This window comes from Pteropus vampyrus, unplaced genomic scaffold (assembly GCF_000151845.1).
Source record: "Pteropus vampyrus isolate Shadow unplaced genomic scaffold, Pvam_2.0 Scaffold44, whole genome shotgun sequence".
In the NCBI taxonomy this organism is placed as follows: domain Eukaryota; kingdom Metazoa; phylum Chordata; class Mammalia; order Chiroptera; family Pteropodidae; genus Pteropus; species Pteropus vampyrus.
This window is the reverse complement of record NW_011888825.1, coordinates 5957236-5970511: the sequence shown is the minus strand read 5'-3', so window position 1 is coordinate 5970511 and position 13276 is coordinate 5957236. Positions and strand designations below refer to the sequence as shown.

At 43.2% G+C, this 13276-nt stretch overlaps 1 long non-coding RNA gene across 1 annotated transcript; it reads right to left on the bottom strand.

The window, feature by feature from the left end:
• Positions 1 to 3080: 3080 nt before the first annotated feature.
• Positions 3081 to 12531, bottom strand: LOC111738853. Its single transcript, XR_002779997.1, has 2 exons — positions 12194 to 12531; positions 3081 to 9274 (listed from the first exon to the last, which is right to left on the bottom strand). It is a non-coding gene; the product is annotated as an uncharacterized LOC111738853 (long non-coding RNA).
• Positions 12532 to 13276: the final 745 nt, after the last annotated feature.

Here is a 13276-nt window from a genome sequence, read left to right as displayed (position 1 = left end):
AGGAGAGAATATGGTCTAACTTCCAGTCCCAGTCCCAGTTCAAATCCAAAATCAGGAGAAGACTAAGGGAGGTCCCAACTTGAAGATAGGCAGAGAGAATGAATTCTCCCTTCCTCTACCTTTTGTTCTATTCAGGCCTACTATAGGTTGGATGAGGCCCACTCACACTGGTATGGGCAACCTGCTTTACTCTGTCTACCCATTGAAATGTTAATTTCATTCAGAAACACCTTCACAGGCCACCCAGCATAATGTTTAACGGGATCCCCATGGGAATCTCCATGGCCCAGTCAAGTTGATATGTAAAATGAACTATCATACCATCTGTTTCTTTACCTATCAGTTTACTCTACTCTCCAGGCCCCGAGTATGAGGGCCCCACTTCCTCTAAAGTGAACTCCTCTCCATTTCCTCATCTTTGTCTTTCAAAAGGTAGAGAAACCAGCAAAGAGAAAAGTACAATCTTCCAGGTAATCTATAACCCTCATGCAGAAAATGGCTATGGATATTGGGAAGGGGAAACAAGATTATAGATTGCAAACAGATCAAATCTCATCAAATACTGCAATAAAGATTCTTTGCAAGTGAAAGGAAACACAACACAAAATGGCTTAAGGCCCAAAGAAATCAATTGTCTCATATGAACAGAAAGTTTGGGGAGACATCTAACATCAAACATTGCTGGATTTATGGTCTCAGATAAAGCATCAGGATCTAGCCTCTGACCTTTTCTTTGTTCTACATTCTGTGGTGGCTACTTTCTCAGAGAGTTCTCCTCTTAAAAGTGACAAGATGGCAGCCAGCAATCTCAGGCTGTTACTCTCATAAGTACAAGTCCAACAGTTGAATTCAAAGTCCTAGACCTGACTCTCACAGTCATGAATTGGACCACATGGTCAGTCCTGAACAGATCACTGAAGCCAAGGGGATGCTGTACTTCCATCGATTACGCCCAGGTAACATGTTGCTTGTGGTACCTGGTTATAGTCAGCCTCATCCAAACCCTGTGGGCTGAGAGCAGAAGGGGGAAGTTCTGCACAGGGAAGTCAGGGTGCCATTAATGAAATAAAAGTGAGTGATGGCTTGGTGGTAAAAATACAAGGTGTCTACTACATAGTGTTTGTTTGTTTGTTTGTTTGTTTGTTTGTTTTATCTGCAGATATTTGAGAGTAATTCTAAGACCGTGTTTCTCACTGAGGGGTGATTATGTACCCCAGGGGAAATTTGACAATGTGTGGAAATGTTTTTGGTTTTCACAATTGGGTGGTGCTACTGGCATCTAATGGGTCAATGCCATGGATGCTACTAAAATCCTATGATACACAGGACAGACCTTCATAACAAAGAATTATTTAGCTCAAAATGTTAGTAGTGCTGAGGATGAGAAACCCTATTCCATGACCTAGAATGCAGCTATGAAAACTGTGACCCATCTCATCAGAAAAGAAAAAGAAATTTGTGTCCATGTGTGCTGAGCATGTTTGTGTCCTTAGTTGATGAGTATCTGTTAGTGCTCCATGATGAGAAAGAGGCCCCAGGTTCATCCCTGCTTCTTTAATTTTTCTGGAGCTGGAGCTAACTTTCCAGTCCCATCCATCTGTATATCAGGAATTGTGATTGTTGAAGTGGCCAAGTTAGATCCAAAGTAATTAGGTGGGAAAACCATAGTGGGCATCTTATAAATCAAGAATATGGGCAATAATTAATACAACAGATGGTGAGCTCTGGCCTGTGATCTCGGTGAACATCAGCCAAACGGCTCAGCACAATCTATCAATTCTATCATGCAATGATTGGAGAAAGCTGCCTATCCAGCTGCACTTATTACCCTTTTGCTCATACGGGCTAGTGAAAGTGGCACGAAGGTCAGAGCTTTGGATCATATTCCTTGGGATTTCCAATGACACTGCTGTGGAAACGATGTGCATCGCAGGAGGAAAGGTAAAGAACCATGCACCTTAACTTTGTGTTGTCAGTTAAAATGCTTTTGGCTACCAGTGACTAAAAGCCCAACTCAAATTGTTTTAAACAATAAGCGATTTATTATTCCAATTAACAAAAAGTCCAGAGGTCCTAGTTTTCATTCACTGCAGGTCTCCTGGCTCTGCTCTCCCTGCAGCATCCCATCCAGGTGCCACCTGCCCAGAGTAAGAGGGGAACCCTCATTTCTTACAAATGTGGAGACTTTTCCCAGGAGCCATCTAGCTTCTGGGACACACATACCCATGTCTTATTGGCCAAGATCTAGTTACATGCTCATTCCTAAACCAATTCCTTATGAATGAAATGGGATTGCAATGGTTAGGTTAGGAGCCTAATCATTTGGAGCAGAATGGATATAGGGTCTTCACCTAATGGCCGCTGTAGCCATTTAGTAGAAGGCACATGATGATCCTTGGCAAACCAAAGTAGCCCTCCGTAGTATGTCAGTAGCAGAGTCGAGGTTATAGCTAACAATCAGGTTTGTTTTCATTGTTAAATCTTGTCCAAGACGGGCTGTAAGTTTGAATCAAATGGGATTGGAGTAATATTTGGTTATGAATAAAGAACCAGCTTAGGGCGATTCACAAGGGTGGGGGTCAGTATTTATTTCTCTTGCTGGTGATGTATTAAAGAGTTCCTCAAGGATGGGCATAGTAGAATATTTAAGAATATCAGAGTTAAAAAGAAACTTTAGATTTTATATCAGATGTATGTATGTTTTCATCTGTTTAGCAAGTCTCTGGGAAGCATCCCAAAACTCTTAGTTTTTATAATCCTATGGGCTGAATTCTAAGATATCAAAGATGATGTTTAACCAATCACTCCACTATAATGTAACAAAAATTTCCAATGTCCCAACCAGAGACAGAAGGACCCCTGCTCACTTTGACTCAAATGATTCCACATTTTGTAGATTGTCAGGTGTAATAGTCCATTCTAGTACCAACTGCCTTCAGGAGCACTGGGAGTTTATTAAGGGAACAATGTGGCAAGATACTTTTGGAAACTAAAAGTTTTGACATTTGTAGTACATTAAAAAAAATATGCAAATACAAATAAAAAGCAATAGCCCTTAAGAGGAAGCAAGCTCATTTAGGTGCAATTATCCAGATTTTATTAATTTTTTATTATCACCAATCACTGAATTAATGTAGCCCCAATTTTAAATACAGACATACCTCTTTTTATTATGCTTTATTTTACTGTACTTCACAGATTATTGCATTTTTTACATATTGAAGGTTTGTGGCAATCCTGAGTCAAGTTTATCAATACCATTTTTTAAGAACATCTACTCACTTTGAGTCTCTGTATCACATTTTGGTGATTCTCACAATTTTCAAACATTATTATTATTATTATTATATTTGTTATGGTGAGCTGTGATCAGTGATCTTTACTGTTACTGTTGTAACTGTCAGGGTGCCACTGACCATGCCCATGTAAGATGGCGAACTTAATCGATAAATATTGTGTGTTCTGATTGCTCTACCGACTAGCCATTCCCCCATCTCTCTTCCTCTCCTAAGGCCTCCCTATTCTCTGAGACACAGCAATGTTGAAATCAGGCTGATTAATAATCCTACAATAGCCTTTAAGTGTTCAAGTACAAGGAAGAGTCACATGTCTCCCACTTTAAAATCTAGACATGATTAAGCTTAGTGAGAAAGGTATGTTGAAAGTCGAGATAGGCTGAAACTTAGGCCTCTTGCGCTAAACAGCCCAGTTGTAAATGCAAATGAAATGTTCTTGATAGGAATTAAAAGTGCTACTCCAGCGAATACATAAATGATAAGAAACTGAAAAGCCTTATTGCTGATGTGGAGAAAGTTACAGTGGTCTGGATAGAAGATCAAACCAGCCACAACATTCCCTTAAGCCAAAGCCTAATCCAGAGCAAGACCCTGTCTCTCTTCAATTCTGTGAAGCCTGAGAAATGAGAAAGCTGCAGAACAAAAGTCTGAAGTTAGCAGAGGTTAGTTGGTGAGATTTAAGGAAAGAAGCTATCTCTAGAACATAAAAGTTTAAGGTGAAGAAGCTGTGGGAAGTTATCCAGAAGATCCAGCTAAGATAATTAATGAAGGTGGCTACACTACATAACAGAATTTCAATGTAGACAAAATAGCCTTATATTGGAAGAAGATATCATCTAGACCATTCATAGCTAGTCAATGCCTGGCTTTAAAGCTTCAAAAAATAGGCTGAGTCTCTTGTTAGTAGCTAATGTAGCTGGTGACTTTAAGTTAAAGCTAATGCTCATTTACCACTCCTAGGGCCCTTAAGAATTATGCTAAATCTGCTTTGCCTGTACTCTATAAATGGAACAACAAAGGCCTGGATGACAGCACATCTGTTTACAACATGGTTTCCTGAATATTTTAAGCCCACTGTTGAGATCTACTGCTCAGAAAAAAGATTTCTTTCAAAATATTACTGCTTGTTGACAATGTACCTGGTCACCAAAGAGCTCTGATAGAGATGTACAATGAGACTAGTGTTGTTTTCATGCTTGCTAACATAACATGTATCTGCAGCCCATGGATCAAGGAGTAATTTCAACTTTCAAGTCTTTAAGAAATATGTTTTGTAAGATTATAGCTGCCATGGATGGTGATTCCTCTGATGTATTTGGGCAAAGTAAATTGAAAACCTTCTGGAAAGGATTCATCATTCTTGATGCTATTTAATAGCATTCAGGATTCGTGGGAAGAGGTCAAAATATTAACATTCATAGGAATTTGGAAGAAGTCAATTCCAACCTTCATGGATGACTTTGAGGTGTTCAAGATTTTGGTAGAAGAGGTAAGTGCAGATGTGGTAGAAATAGCAAGAGAACTAGAATTAGAGGTGAAGCTTGAAGATGTGACTGAATTGCTGTAATCTCAGGATAAAAATGAATAGACGAGGAGTTGCTTCTTATGGATGAGCAAAGAGAATGGTTTCTTGAGATGGAAACTGCTCCTGGTGAAGATGCTGTAAAGATTGTTGAAATGATGACAAAGATTTATAATATCACATAAACTTAGTTGATAAGTCAGTGTCAGGATTTGAGAGGATTTACTCCAATTTTGAAAGAAATTCTACTGTGGGTAAAATGTTATCGAACAGCATCACATACTACAGAAAAATCATTCATGAAAAGAAGAGTTGATCAATAAGGCAAGCTTCATTATTTTCTTATTTTAAGAAATTTCCATGGCCACCTCAACTTTCAGTAACTACCACCCTGGTCAGTCAGCAGCTATCAGCATGGAGACAAGACACTACCAGCAAAAGATAACTACTCTCTGAAGGCTCAGGTAATGGTTAACACTTTTTACCAGTGAAGTATTTTTTAATTAATGTACATACATTTTTTAGACATAATGCTATCATGCACATAATAGACTACAATATAGTGTACTCATAACTTTTACATGCACCCTGAGGAAACAAAGAAATTCATGTGACTTGCTTTATTGTGGTGGTCTGGAGCCGAATCCACAATATTTCTGAGGTATGCCAGTTTTTTTCCTTGAAGTTAGACATTTGCAGACTGTCAAGAGCCCTGTAACTGTCATCTTCTTGATATGAAATGTCCTTCAGGTAACTATTCTTCTTTGAAATTCTTTTACTGACAAACTCCATGTTGGTCATATCTCAGTGAAGAGGCTTCCTATGGCAATCATGGGTGCTGTCCTCCAACTCTTTCAGCTCTTGCCCTTAGAAACAGCAGGTTGTGCAAGCTGGCTTCCTTGTGGTGCATTTTGAGAAAAATTGATATGTAACATTTGTGAGCTGGAGCATTTGACTGCCCCCATGGGAGACCTTCTAGGCCTTACTTTCCCTTTGCCGGAGTAATCTGCAACATTTAAATAATGGCTACTCTGTTGTTCAGGGACATGCAGTGGGGAGCCCCCAGCTCACCTGTGGTACACATGTGTTTTGAACAAAAAAAACATTAAAAACTCATCAAAAAAAACCTCAAACCAAGAGATTTTCGGGTTACTTGTTACTGCGGCATAAACTAGCCCATCCTAGCTCAAACATTTTCCAAAAGTTTTTTTTTTGTTGTTGTTGTTGTTTTGTTGTTGTTGTTTTTTAATGGCTAATAAAGCATGCAATATTGGGGGAAAAAAGGTTGGAGCTGATGACAGAAAAGTTATATGGCCCCTTTGTTCACACTGTATAATCTTCTACCTTTGATAAAAGTGAGTAGGCTTTGTGACTTGCTTCTGAACACCAGATTATGGCAAATTTAATGGGATGTCACTCCTGTGATTATATTATGTCTTGCATTTGAGGAAGTCTCCTTTGCTGTCTTTGAAAGAGTAGGCTGCCATGTTGAGAGAGAGTCTGTGGAGGAGCCTAGGAACTGTGGGTGGCCTCTAGGAGCTGAGGGTTTCCCCCTACTGGCAGGGCCCCAGTCTTACAAACATAGGAGATGAATTCTGCCAATAACCTGATGGAGCTTGGAAGGGAGCTTTTCTCTAGTGGAGGCTCTAAGGAGCCCAAAGTCCCTGCCAACCTGACTGGAGCCTTATGAGATCCTGAGCCGAGGAACCACCCATGCTGTGCCCAGACTGACCCCCAGAAGTTGTGAGCTAATAAATGCATGTTGCTTTAAGCTACAAGTCTGCAGTAATTTGTTAGGTAATGATAGGAGATGGACACTCCCTATGGAAACATTTTCTAGTCGAAAGATTCCCTGCTCTCTCAACATTATTCATCTATTAACACATAATTGAGGATCCATCATTGTAGATTCCTCAGAATGACACCTGGCATCGTTTCATTAACTTGGGATCAAAAACTGAACTAAACAGACAAAGATGCATGCCCTAATGCACTTGCGGTATAGTGGAGAGAAGAGACAGGAGGGAGACAGACAACGAAGAATGTGATAAACAAACAAACAAACAAACAAATAAATAAATAGTGTCATATGCTAGAAAGTGTTACAAATTATAGAAATAATACAGCATGTTATGAGTGTTACGGGAGAAGTAGAACAAGGTAAGGGGAATTGTTGGTATGCGATGGGGGTCAGGATTAGACTACAGAATTGAAAAGGTGGTCATTGAGATGATATTTGAAGGAGAAGAAGGAATTATTCACATGGCTATCTGGAGAAGGAGAGTTCTAGGTAGAGAAACAATCTAGCAAAGACTCCAGGGCCAAAGTGTAAAGGATAGCAAGGAGGCCAGTGTGGCTGAAGTGGAGACGGAAATGGGGAGAGTATTAGGAAATGAGGTCAGATGGGTAATGGGGTATTAGTCTTGCAGGGCTTTGCAGGCCATTTGCTCTGAGTGAGCTGGGAGCCATTGTAGGGTGTAGAGCGAAGGAGTGGTGTCATCTGATTTGTGATTTATACCAACCCCTCTAGGGGTGGTGTTAAAGTAGACTAGAGGAGCAAGTTTGGAAGTAAAGAGAACAATTAGGGAAACTCAGGCAAGAAATGATGGTGGTTGTACAGATAGTGAGAAGTAGCTAGGTTCTGGATATATTCTGAAGAAATGGTCAGCAGGGTTTTCTGAGAGAAAAAAATGGACATGGGGTCTGAGAGAAAGAGAGGAAGAAGCAAAGATTTTGGCTGACCAAATGAAAGAATGGAGTTGCTATCAACCAAGTTGTAGAACGCTCTGACTAGAGAAGATTTGGAGAGATGATCAGGAGCCTAATTGGGGCATGTCGAGTTTGCAATATCTTTTAGGCATCTAAATGCAAATGCTGAAGAGGTAATTGGGTAAACAAGTCTGAAGTTAGCTAGAAAAGTATAAGCTAAAGAGACATATTTGGGAGTTGCCAGCACATAGATGGTATTTACAGCCCTGGGACTACATGAGATCACAAAAGGGAGGAGTAGAGATAGAAAGGAGAAGAGGATAAAGACTGAGCCTTGGAGCCCTCCCACATTTAGAGACTGAGGGAGAAGAGGAATTACCAGTAAAACTGGCTGTCAGGGAGTAACCAGTGAAGTAGGGGAAAACCCAGGAGCATGGTGTATGACAAACCAAGAGGAGAAAGTGAATTGAGAAGGAAAGCACACAGCTGGGTCAAATGCTGTTGAGAGCTCAAGGTGAGGGTAGAGAATTGTCCACTGCGTATAGCAGAGTGGAGGTCATGGGTGACCCTGACAAGAGCAGCTACAGCAAAGTGGTGAGAGTGGAAGCCTGGTTGGTGAGGGTTAGAGCATGGGAGAAGGGTAATAGTTGAAAACAGCAAGTATAGATAGATGACTGTCACAAATTTTGCTGCAAAGGGAATAAAACATGGGTGGTGGCCAGCAGAGGAAGTGAAGTCAAGGGCTTTTTGTTTATTTGCTTTCTTTTTAAATGGGGCACATAGCAATTTTGTATGTTTGTAAAAAATATTAAGTTTTGTATTTAGGTTATAAGAAATTAGTGTTGTAGGTAAGAGAGGAGCTTTCTGGAGCGATATCTTTGAGTAGATGAAAATGGATTAGAGACACACATAAGGGGTCTGGCTTTAGGTGGGAGCAGGGACAGCTCACTGTGGTAATAGGAGAGCAGACTGCTGGGAACAGAGGCCAGAAGGTAGGGGAATGTGTCAGAAGTCTAAAAATTTTGTTTTGATTTCTTCCACTTCTCAAAGAAGTAGAGAGCAGGGGCATCTTCCTAGAGGGAGGAGAGGGGAGGATGTATGGGGCTTGAAGACAAAGGAGAATGTGGGGGAAATGCAGCTAAGGGAGTGTGGGGACCTGGACCATTGAAGCCACACTCAAGTCCTTGATCATGAGTTGCAGTTAGAGTGGTACCTGTGGCTGAGTGCTTTTCTTCAGCCATCTACAGCTGGTCAGGTGCAAGTGTGAGTAGGCAGAAAGTCAGCTCTCATCAGAGGTTAGGTTTTTGCCAAGAGAGCATGAGAAGAGAAAAGGGCGGGGAGCCAGGAAACAGGCTCAGGCATGACTGCAGGCAATGGTTAAGCTGGGGTGTAAACCAGGTAAGGATGAAGCACAGCACGTGCCCTTAATTTGGACCAGGGAGGCCCGACCTGTCCCTAGCACCCTCCCACTGTGTGGAGTCTTCTTGGATTTGAAGTGAGTCTTTCCCAGCTTCCCAGCTCAACATACCACCAAGTCTCCATTCTCAGCTCATCGGAACCCTCCTACTGAAGCTGTATGGACTGTTCTGCCCAAGCAGCAGATCGTCCCTGGGGAGCACGTCCACGCACAAGTCCCGACCGTGATGGTGGACACTTTAGCCACTGGAACGAGGTGGGGCTGCCAGGGCCTTTGAAGTGACGCAGATGTTCCAACTTATTAGAATGACTGACCCATCTAAAATGTAAGCTGGGAAGAAGACAAAGTGAACACGGGGTAAGGAAAGTGACAGGGCTGTGGGAGAGGTGGAAAAACAGGAAGAGGCCATGGCGGCAAGGGGCAGCGGGAGACCCAGAGAGGCCTGGGCTGGCTTGGGACCCTCCACAGACTGGGCTGGAGCCTTGGCCTCCTGCTGTCCTCTTCAGTGTTGGGAGTCTGTCACTAATCACACGTGTCTCAAAGTGGCCTTCGTCTTGGAGCAGGCTCAGGGACCAGATGGCACCATCACTGCAAACGAGTGCATGGATGGAGCCTCTTCCCTCCTGGTTGCTGGCCCTCCACCTCTCGCACAGGTGCAGCCAGCCTGAGAACTCAACCCCGACACCTTCTTACCTCTCCCAAAACCCAGTTAATCACAGATTAGAATTGGCTAGTTCTTTCTTTCTCAAGCTGTCCCAGCCCTCAGTTTGTTATAGCTGTCTGCTGGAATGCCAGTTGCACAAATACATATGTTAGGGCCTTTGATCTCTGAGCACAATGACATAGATTTATAAAATGTTTGCCTCTTTCTGCCTCTTTGAAAGGCTGATTTATAGGATGCAGCCTTTGCCTCCCCTCCTTTCTTGAAATATGAAGTGTTTGTGAATGACCAAGGTAATATTTAATATCCTGCCAACGAGCCTTTTGCACTTGCTAACAAATGAACTACATCCCCGCCAAATGGTCCACATCTGTTTGAGCTCCTCTTTTTGACTAAACAAATTAGCATTAAAATACAGACAATGCCAAGTGTCCATCTCTAGATGAAGAAGCAGGGACAATTCTGAAGAAGAAGACCACTTCCTCGGGGGTGGGAGCACTGCTTGTGGCAGATGAGTTCCTCTTTCCGGGTGTCTGGGGATGAGTAGGCTGGTGGCCCAGGAGCACCAAGACCCCTGGCAGGCAGGAGGATACTTAGCCCTCCACTTCCTGCAGAAACTCAGGGTTGGGAGTGACTGTGAACAATGGACTTGACTGGCTTGTTTCTGGCTCTTCAATCCAGAAGAAAGTGGAAGTGTCTTCCATGAAACATTTTATTTTGCGAAGAAGACTGCTAAAGTTTAAAGGTGCTGGTTCAAGGGCTCTTGATGGGGACTTGCTTTAGCTCTGGGGGTAGATCTGCCTTCTCTATATAGGTGCCGGCTTGGGAAATCTCAGGAGGTATGGCTGATTCAGTGTAAGGAGCAGGTAGTGAAAAGCCCTGGGTTTGCATCTTGTTAATGGCCTTTTAATAAACTGCCCTTAATCTAGGCCTGCATATAAATGTGGTATTTCTTTACAATGAGTTGGGGACCACAGGTGTAATATGGTAAGAACAACTCTGCCAGGGGCAAAATCTCTGGCTTGCCATCTGGGTTGTGGGTGGGAGGGTCTGTGGGACTACATAGCAGTTGGTCTTTGCCTTTGTTGGGACCCTTCCCCAAGGCCTGGGGGTTCTCTCCAGGGGCTCCAGCTGTGGGGCCAGTTCTACAGAGCCCTCACACCAAAGCCTCTCTAAGGACCAAACTAGAAGGTATTTCGTCTTTCTTTACCCACTCTCTATCATGTTCCCCAACCCTTCGTCATGGGAAGGGATGACTGCCTCTTGTACAGGGGGTCTGATCGATTTGAATCAGGAATGGGTGCAAACTCTAAGTCAGGACATGTACGGCCAGCATCTCAACTCCAAGACTTTTTTTCTTACTAGGTTGGAATAAGAAGTTGTCTCCTGGCCACCCAATTCCCCACCCCAGAGGCAACCACGATTGCCAGGATTTTTTTCTTTTTTTTTTTACATTTTCTTCTAGAGATATTTTAAGTGTAAGGATGAGGATGATTGAGTGTTTTGTTCACTGTTGCATCCCAGCACCTGGCACATCACCTGGCATGAGGTAGTCAATAAATATTTGTAAATAAAAAAATGAGTAATTGTTTAGGAGGCGTCCACATCAAGGGGAGTGAGCTTGCCAAGAATGGTGCCAACCAGTGGAGAGAACGACCTGCCTCCTGGACTATACCTGAAGCCATACTTCCCAACTTTTCAACTACATGAACCAATACATTTCTTCTCTTGTTTAAGCCTGTGTCAGCTGAGTTTTCTGTCACTTGCAATTATTAGTCCAAACTGATATAGGAGGGTTGGTTAATGGTTAAGTAATGAAGATACACTGTGCTATGAGATTAGCTGTGAATTTCTCTCCAATCCTCTTATTCCAACCTAGTTAGAAAGAAAGTCTTGGAATTGAGATGCTGGCCCTATGTGGCCAATGAAGCTTTTTCTCCAGTGTTAGGCAGTGGGGATATTCCAGGTAGAGGCTAGAGTTGTCAATGGTCCGTATGTTTTGGCAGAGACAGAATTATGTGTACATGAATAGGTAGGAGCAGACTGAGGCAGCATGGGTCTTCAACAGAAAGTGAGACCAGCAGCCAAGCCATCAGTGACCACAGGCAAAGGAACAAAAAGGGGACATGACCAATGGAAGAGGACTCACCTCAGTGAACGGCACCACCTTGTCTCCCAACCCCGGACTCTGGAATATCCCAGGATCTCCTTTCTATCAATCACCCTCACCAGGTCCATGGATTTCCCTTTGCTCCTCTTCTCTTCCTCTCCCTCATCTGCCCAGATTCAGATCCACTATCATTTAGCCGTTCCCAGTTCTCCCAATCTACCTTCCACTCTATGGCCTGAATTTTCTTTCTAAAACACAAACCTAGTCATGCTACCTTCTTGTTTTATTCTTCGGTGCTCCCCATTGCCCTAAATTCAGGCTACTTACTTAGGCACATATGAAGTCAGCCGTGTCTGGTCCCTCGGCTTCTCTCTTCAAGCTCATCCTCCGTCTTTCCCTTGTTCCCACACTCAAGCCATGCAGAACTGTTTACGCTCTCCACACACTCCATGCAACTTCGCACAGAAACTTTGCCTACCTTGGTCTCTGTCTAGAATGCCTTCTCCTCTCTCTTCCCTTCCCATCATATTTGGCCTGATGACCAATGATCCATACTGAATTCTTTCCTTTGAACACAGAACACACAGTTAAGGTGATGCATAGACACTAGACTGTCCTGTAAAGAAAAGAGAGTGTGAGTGGGGCATGGGAGAGGTAGGGGCTGGGTTGAATATTCATTATGGCTCAGATCCCCTTAGTAGATAGTGAGGGCCTACAGCTAGACTAGCCCTGCAACAGGCATGCAGCCCTGAAGAGAGGACCTGGAGTCAACTCAAGAGACCCAAGAACCAGGACTATGGAGAAGCAGATGTTGAGAAGGTACCTGGCAAGGTGACCAAAGACAACCCTCAGGCAGGCAGTGGGGCTGGAGAGAGTGAAGACACGAGGCACGGTTCCTGGGTAAGAGACTGGAGTGCTTCTTCTACCCCTAGGAACTCCTTCATTGCTGCACTTTTTATCTGAAAAATCTCAGAGAGTTAATTCCTAGGGGTCAGGGACACATCTTGGTTCATCTCTATCTCTGGTATAATTATTTGCTCAGCAGTTGATAGAATAAATGGCTGTTGAGTTAACCCACACCCCAGAGAAGAAAGTGCCTTACCTCTCACTGACACTTTATTTTGGTTTTGTGCTGTCTGTTTGTTGAAGCTGGGAGGGGGTAAGACCTTAATTGTGTAGGTTTTGCTGATGTTCTCCCTGACTGTTTGTCTTTGTCACCTTGCTCGCCTTAGATGTTGGGGTGGGGAGGGGTTACTCAACCAAATACTTTGCTTTGCCTCCTCTGAAGTTTCCTGTGTCATCCTTTCCTTCCATTTCTCCTCCAGACAGTCTCCAGCTCTTACTTACTTTGCTTTAGTGAGAGGAGCCATTAGCCAAGAGCAGTTTCAGGGCATGTCCCAGCCTGCAGCGCCTCCTGGCTACTGTTTGGGGAGGACAGACTGGCTTTACCAAGACTCTAGCACTCCATCTTCACCCACCCAATGTGGTCAACCTACCTTCTTGAATTTCTCCTAACTTGGGGCCACCAATCTCTTGGCTTCCACTTCCTAAGCAGTTCCCA